Genomic DNA, 8668 nt, shown 5'->3' on the forward strand with positions numbered 1-8668 from the left:
GTGGCGAATCAAAGGCGGTGAAACAGAGATGGGGAATCAGGGCAGGGAATCAGAGGCAGGGAATCAAACACGGGGAATCAGAGCTGGGGAATCAGAGGCGGGGAATTAGAGTTGGGGAATCAGAGGAGGGGAATCAGAGGCGGGGAAACAGAGGCGGGGAATCAGATATGGGGAATCAGAGGTGGGGAATCAGAGGTTGGGAATCAGAGGCAGGGAATCAGAGGCGGGGAATCAGATGTGCGGAATCGGAGATGGGGAATCAGAGGCAGGGAATCAGAGGCAGGGAATCAGAGGCGGGGAATCAGAGGTGGGGAATCAGAGGTTGGGAATCAGAGTCGGGGAAACAGAGGCGGGGAATCAGATATGGGGAATCAGAGATGGGGAATCAGAGGCAGGGAATCAGATGTGCGGAATCAGAGATGGGGAATCAAAGGCAGGGAATCAGAATTAGAAGCAGGGAATCAGAGGCCGGGAATCAGAGGCCGGAATCAGATGCCGGGAATAAGAGGCCGGGAATCAGAGGTGGGGAATCAGAGTCCGGTAATCAGAGATGGGGATTCAGAGGCGGGGAATGAGATATGGGGAATCAGAGGCGGGGAATCAGAGGCGGGGAAACAGAGGCGGGGAATCAGATATGGGGAATCAGAGGTGGCGAATCAAAGGCGGTGAATAAGAGATGGGGAATCGGAGGCCGGGAATCAGAGGCAGGGAATCAAACACGGGGAATCAGAGGCGGGGAATCAGAATTGGGGAATCAGAGATGGTGAATCAGAGATGTGGAATCAGAGGCGGGGAATCAGAGGCAGGGAATCAGACGCGGGGAATCAGAGGCGGGGAATCATAGCTGGCGAATCAGAGGCGGGGAATCAGAGGTGGGGAATCAGAGGCGGGGAATCAGATATTGGGAATCAGAGGTGGGGAATCAGAGGCGGGGAAACAGAGGCGGGGAATCAGATATGGGGAATCAGAGGTGGGGAATCAGAGGTTGTGAATCAGAGATGGGGAATCAGAGGCGGGGAATCAGAGGCCGGTAATCAGACGCGGGGAATCAGAGGCGGGTAATCAGACATGGAAAATTAGAGGCAGGGAATCAGAGTTGGGGATTCAGAGGCGGGGAATCAGATATGGGGAAACAGAGGCGGGGAATCAGAGGCGGGCAAATAGAGGCGGGGTTCAGATATGGGGAAACAGAGGCGGGGAATAACAGGCGGGGAAACAGAGGCGGGGAATCAGATATGGGGAATCAGAGGTGGGGAATCAGAGGTTGGGAATCAGAGGCTGGGAATCAGAGGCTGGGAATCAGATGCATGGAATCATATGCGGGGAATCAGAGGCGGGGAATCAGAGCTGGGGAATCAGAGGTGGGGAATCAAAGTTGGGGAATCCGAGGCGGGGACTTAGATATGGGGAAACAGAGGCGGGGAATCAGAGGCGGGGAAACAGAGGCGGGGAATCAGATATGGGGAATCAGAGGTGGGGTATCAGAGGCAGGGAATTAGATGTGCGGAATCAGAGATGGGGAATCAGAGGCAGGGAATCAGAATCAGAAGCAGGGAATCAGAGGCCGGGAATCAGAGGCCGGAATCAGATGCCGGGAATAAGAGGCCGGGAATCAGAGGTGGGGAATCAGAGTCCGGGAATCTGAGATGCGGAATCAGAGGCGGGGAATGAGATATGGGGAATCAGAGGCGGGGAATAAGAGGCGGGGAAACAGAGGCGGGGAATCAGATATGGGGATCAGAGGTGTGGAATCAGAGGTTGGGAATCAGAGTTGGGGAATCGGAGGCGGGGACTTAGATATTGGGAAACAGAGGCGGGGAATCAAAGGCGGGGAAACAGAGGCGGGGAATCAGATATGGGGAATCAGAGGTGGGGAATCAGAGGCAGGGAATCAGATGTGCGGAATCAGATGCCGGGAATAAGAGGCCGGGAATCAGAGGTGGGGAATCAGAATCCGGGAATCAGAGATGGGGATTTAGAGGCGGGGAATGAGATTTGGGGAATCAGAGGCGGGGAATCAGAGGCGGGGAAACAGAAGCGGGGAATCAGATATGGGGAATCAGAGGTTGCGAATTAAAGGCGGTGAATCAGAGATGGGGAATCAGAGGCCGGGAATCAGAGGCTTGGAATCAGTTGCAGGGAATCAGATGCGGGGAATCAGAGGCGGGGAATCAGAGCTGGGGAATCAGAGGTGGGGAATCAGAGTTGGGGAATCGGAGGCAGGGACTTAGATATTCGGAAACAGAGGCGGGAAATCAAAGGCGGGGAAACAGAGGCGTGGAATCAGATATGGGGAATCAGAGGTGGGGAATCAGAGGCAGGGAATCAGAATCAGAAGCAGGGAATCAGAGGCCGGGAATCAGAGGCCGGAATCAGATTCCGGGAATAAGAGGCCGGGAATCAGAGGTGGGGAATCAGAATCCGGGAATCAGAGATGGGAATTTAGAGGCGGGGAATGAGATATGGGGAATCAGAGGCGGGGAATCAGACGCAGGGAATCAATATGGGAAATCAGAGGTGGGGAATCAGACGCAGGGAATCAATATGGGAAATCAAAGGTGGGGAATCAGAGGTTGGGAAACAGAGGAAGGGAATCAGAGGCGAGGAATCAGAGCTGGGGAATCAGAGGCGGGGAATCAGAATTGGGGAATCAGAGATGGGGAATCAGAGATGGGGAATCAGAGGCGGGGAATCAGACGCGTGGAATCAGAGGTGGTGAATCAGAGATGTGGAATCAGAGGCGGGGAATCAGAGGCAGGGAATCAGACGCGGGGAATCAGAGGCGGGGAATCATAGCTGGCGAATCAGAGGCGGGGAATGAGATATGGGGAATCAGAGGCGGGGAATCAGAGGCGGGGAAACAGTGGCGAGGAATCAGATATGGGGAATCAGAGGTGGCGAATCAAAGGCGGTGAATCAGAGATGGGGAATCAGAGGCGGGGAATCAGAGGCAGGGGATCAAACACGGGGAATCAGAGGCGGGGAATCAGAGCTGTGGAATCAGAGGCGGGGAATCAGAGTTGGGGAATCAGAGGCGGGAAATCAGAGCTGGGGAATCAGAGGTGGGGTATCAGAGTCGGGGAATCAGAGGCTGGGAATCGGATGTGCGGAATCAGAGATGGGGAATCAGAGGTGGGGAATCAGAGGCGGTGAATCTGAGATGGGGAATCAGAGGCGGGGAATCAGAGGCAGGTTATCAGACACGGGGATTCAGAGGCTGGGAATCAGACGGGGGGAATCAAAGGCGGGGAATGAAGCTGGGGAATCAGAGGCAGGGAATCAGAGTTGGGGATTCAGAGGCGGGGAATCAGATATGGGGAAACAGAGGCGGGGAATCAGAGGCGGGCAAACAGAGGTGGGGAATTAGATATGGGGAATCAGTGGTGGGGAATCAGAGGTGGTTTATCAGAGATGGGGAATCACAGGCGGGGAATCAGAGGCAGGGAATAGAACGCGGGGAATCAGAGGCAGGGAATCAGAGCTGGGGAATCAGAGGCGGGGAAACAGAGGCGGGGAATCAGATATGGGGAAACAGAGGCGGGGAATCAGGGGCGGGGAAACAGAGGCGGGGAATCAGATATGGGGAATCGGATGCGGGGAATCAGATGCGGGGAATCAGAGCTGGGGAATCAGATATGGGGAATCAGAGGTGGGGAATCAGAGGCGTGGAAACAGAGGCGGGGAATCAGATATGGGGAATCAGAGGTGGGGAATCAGAGGCAGGTAATCAGATGTGCGGAATCAGAGATGGGGAATCAGAGGCAGGGAATCAGAATCAGAAGCGGGGAGTCAGAGGCCGGGAATCAGAGGCCTGGAATCAGATGCTGGGAATAAGAGGCCGGGAATCAGAGGTGGGGAATCAGAGTCCGGGAATCAGAGATGGGGATTCAGAGGCGGGGAATGAGATATGGAGAATCAGAGGCGGGGAATCAGAGGCGGGAAAACAGAGGTGGGGAATCAGATATGGGGAATCAGAGGTGGCGAATCAAAGGTGGTGAATCAGAGATGGGGAATCAGAGGCGGGGAATCAGAGGCAGGGAATCAAACACGGGGAATCAGAGGCGGGGAATCAGAGCTGGGGAATCAGAGGCTGGGAATCAAAGTTGGGGAATCAGAGGCAGGGAATCAGATATGGGGAAACAGGGGCGGGGAATCAGAGGCGGGGAAACAGAGGCGGGGAATCAGATATGGGGAATCAGAGGCGGGGAATTAGAGTTGGGGAATCAGAGGCGGGGAATCAGAGGCGGGGAAACAGAGGCGGGGAATCAAACACGGGGAATCAGAGGTGGGGAATCAGAGGTTGGGAATCAGAGGCAGGGAATCAGAGGTGGGGAATCAGAGGCGGGGAATCAGAGGCAGGGAATCAGATGTGCGGAATCGGAGATGGGGAATCAGAGGCAGGGAATCAGAGGCGGGGAATCAGAGGCGGGGAATCAGAGGCCGGGGATCAGATATGGGGAAACAGAGGCGGGGAATCAGAGGCAGGGAAACAGAGGCTGGGAATCAGATATGGGGAATCAGAGGTGGGGAATCAGAGGTTGGGAATCAGAGGCAAAGAATCAGAGGCTTGGAATCAGATGCAGGGAATCAGATGCGTGGAATCAGAGGCGGGGAATCAGAGCTGGGGTATCAGAGGTGGGGAATTAGAGTTGGGGAATCAGAGGCGGGGACTTAGATATTGGGAAACAGAGGCGGGGAATCAGAGGCGGGGAATCAGATATGGGGAATCAGAGATGGGGAATCAGAGGCAGGGAATCAGATGTGCGGAATCAGAGATGGGGAATCAAAGGCAGGGAATCAGAATCAGAAGCAGGGAATCAGAGGCCGGGAATCAGAGGCCGGAATCAGATGCCGGGAATAAGAGGCCGGAAATCAGAGGTGGGGAATCAGAGTCCGGGAATCAGAGATGGGGATTCAGAGGCGGGGAATGAGATATGGGGAATCAGAGGCGGGGAATCAGAGGCGGGGAAACAGAGGCGGGGAATCAGATATGGCGAATCAGAGGTGGCGAATCAAAGGCGGTGAAACAGAGATGGGGAATAAGAGGCCGGGAATCAGAGCAGGGAATCAAACACGGGGAATCAGAGGAGGGGAATCAGAATTGGGGAATCAGAGATGGGGAATCAGAGATGGGGAATCAGAGGCAGGGAATCAGACGCGGTGAATCAGAGGTGGTGAATCAGAGATGTGGAATCAGAGGCGGGGAATCAGAGGCAGGGAATCAGACGCGGGGAATAAGAGGCGGGGAATCATAGCTGGCGAATCAGAGGCGGGGAATCAGAGGCGGGGAATCATAGCTGGCGAATCAGAGGCGGGGAATGAGATATGGGGAATCAGAGGCGGGGAATCAGAGGCGGGGAAACAGTGGCGAGGAATCAGATATGGGGAATCAGAGGTGGCGAATCAAAGGCGGTGAATCAGAGATGGGGAATCAGAGGCGGGGAATCAGAGGCAGGGGATCAAACACGGGGAATCAGAGGCGGGGAATCAGAGCTGTGGAATCAGAGGCGGGGAATCAGAGGCAGGGAATCAGACGCGGGGAATAAGAGGCGGGGAATCATAGCTGGCGAATCAGAGGCGGGGAATCAGAGGTGGGGAATCAGAGGCGGGGAATCAGATATTGGGAATCAGAGGTGGGGAATCAGAGGCGGGGAAACAGAGGCGGGGAATCAGATATGGGGTATCAGAGGTGGGGAATCAGAGGTTGTGAATCAGAGATGGGGAATCAGAGGCGGGGAATCAGAGGCCGGTAATCAGACGCGGGGTATCAGAGGCGGGGAATCAGAGCTGGGAAATTAGAGGCAGGGAATCAGAGTTGGGGATTCAGAGGCGGGGAATCAGATATGGGGAAAGAGAGGCGGGGAATCAGAGGCGGGCAAATAGAGGCGGGGATCAGATATGGGGAAACAGAGGTGGGGAATCAGAGGCGGGGAAACAGAGGCGGGGAATCAGATATGGGGATCAGAGGTGGGGAATCAGAGGTTGGGAATCAGAGGCTGGGAATCAGAGGCTGGGAATCAGATGCATGGAATCAGATGCGGGGAATCAGAGGCGGGGAATCAGAGCTGGGGAATCAGAGGTGGGGAATCAAAGTTGGGGAATCAGAGGCGGGGACTTAGATATGGGGAAGCAGAGGCGGGGAATCAGAGGCGGGGATACAGAGGCGGGGAATCAGATATGGGGAATCAGAGGTGGGGAATCAGAGGCAGGGAATTAGATTTGCGGAATCAGAGATGGGGAATCAGAAGCAGGGAATCAGAGGCCGGGAATCAGAGGCCGGAATCAGATGCCGGGAATAAGAGGCCGGTAATCAGAGGTGGGGAATCAGAGTCCGGGAATCAGAGATAGGGAATCAGAGGCGGGGAATGAGATATGGGGAATCAGAGGAGGGGAATCAGAGGCGGGGAAACAGAGGCGAGGAATCAGATATGGGGAATCAGAGGTGGCGAATCAAAGGCGTTGAATCAGAGATGGGGAATCAGAGGCGGGGAATCAGAGGCAGGGAATCAAACACGGGGAATCAGAGGCGGGGAATCAGAGCTGGGGAATCAGAGGTGGGGAATCAGAGTTGGGGAATCAGAGGCGGGGAATCAGAGCTGGGGAATCAGAGGTGGGGATCAGAGTCGGGGAATCAGAGGCAGGGAATCAGATGTGCGGAATCAGAGATGGGGAATCAGAGGTGGGGAATCAGAGGCTGTGAATCAGAGATGGGGAATCAGAGGCGGGGAATCAGAGGCAGGAAATCTGACACGGGGATTCAGCGGCTGGGAATCAGACGGCGGGAATGAAAGGCGGGGAATCAGAGCTGGGGAATCAGAGGCAGGGAATCAGAGTTGGGGATTCAGAGGCGGGGAATCAGATATGGGGAAACAGAGGCGGGGAATCAGAGGCGGGCAAACAGAGGCGGGGAATTAGATATGGGGAATCAGAGGTGGGGAATCAGAGGTGGTGAATCAGAGATGGGGAATCACAGGCGGGGAATCAGAGGTAGGGAATAGAACGCGGGGAATCAGAGGCAGGGAATCAGAGTTGGGGCATCAGAGGTTGGGAATTAGATATGGAGAAACAGAGGCGGGGAATCAGAGGCGGGGAAACAGAGGCGGGAAATCAGATATGGGGAATCAGAGGTGGGGAATCAGAGGCAGGGAATCAGATGTGCGGAATCAGAGATGGGGAATCAGAGGCAGGGAATCAGAATCAGAAGCGGGGAATCAGAGGCCGGGAATCAGAGGCCGGGAATCAGATGCTGGGAATATGAGGCCGGGAATCAGATGTGGGGAATCAGAGTCCGGGAATCAGAGATGGGGATTCAGAGGCGGGGAATGAGATATGGAGAATCAGAGGCGGGGAATCAGAGGCGGGGAAACAGAGGTGGGGAATCAGATATGTGGAATCAGAGGTGGCGAATCAAAGGCGGTGAATCAGAGATGGGGAATCAGAGGCGGGGAATCAGAGGCAGGGAATCAAACACCGGAAATCAGAGGCGGGGAATCAGAGCTGGGGAATCAGAGGCGGGGAATCAGAGTTGGGGAATCAGAGGTGGCGAATCAAAGGCGGTGAAACAGAGATGGGGAATCAGGGCAGGGAATCAGAGGCAGGGAATCAGAGGTGGGGAATCAGAGGCGGGGAATGAGATATTGGGAATCAGAGGTGTGGAATCAGAGGTTGGGAATCAGAGGCAGGGAATCAGAGGCGGGGAAACAGAGGCGGGGAATCAGATATGGGGAATCAGAGGTGGCGAATCAAAGGCGGTGAAACAGAGATGGGGAATCAGGGCAGGGAATCAGAGGCAGGGAATCAGAGGTGGGGAATCAGAGTTGGGGAATCAGATGCGGGGACTTAGATATTGGGAAACAGAGGCGTTTAATCAGAGGCGGGGAAACAGAGGCGGGGAATCAGATATGGGGAATCAGAGATGGGGAATCAGAGGCAGGGAATCAGATGTGCGGAATCAGAGATGGGGAATCAAAGGCAGGGAATCAGAATCAGAAGCAGGGAATCAGAGGCCGGGAATCAGAGGCCGGAATCAGATGCCGTGAATAAGAGGCCGGGAATCAGAGGTGGTGAATCAGAGTCCGGGAATCAGAGATGGGGATTCAGAGGCGGGGAATGAGATATGGGGAATCAGAGGCGGGGAATCAGAGGCGGGGAAACAGAGGCGGGGAATCAGATATGGGGAATCAGAGGTGGCGAATCAGAGATGTGGAATCAGAGGCGGGGAATCAGACGCGGGGAAACAGAGGTGGTGAATCAGAGATGTGGAATCAGAGGCGGGGAATCAGAGGCAGGGAATCAGACGCGGGGAATCAGAGGCGGGGAATCATAGCTGGCGAATCAGAGGCGGGGAATGAGATATGTGGAATCAGAGGCGGGGAATCAGAGGCGGGGAAACTGTGGCGAGGAATCAGATAAGGGGAATCAGAGGTGGCGAATCAAAGGCGGTGAATCAGAGATGGGGAATCAGAGGCGGGGAATCAGAGGCAGGGGATCAAACACGGGAATCAGAGGCGGGGAATCAGAGCTGGGGAATCAGAGGCGGGGAATCAGAGTTGGGGAATCAGAGGCGGGGAATCAGAGCTGGGGAATCAGAGGTGGGGAATCAGAGTCGGGGAATCAGAGGCAGGGAATCGGATGTGCGGAATCAGAGATGGGGAATCAGAGGTGGGGA

The sequence above is a fragment of the Narcine bancroftii genome, unplaced genomic scaffold (assembly GCF_036971445.1).
Source record: "Narcine bancroftii isolate sNarBan1 unplaced genomic scaffold, sNarBan1.hap1 Scaffold_158, whole genome shotgun sequence".
NCBI classification, from domain to species: Eukaryota; Metazoa; Chordata; class Chondrichthyes; order Torpediniformes; family Narcinidae; genus Narcine; species Narcine bancroftii.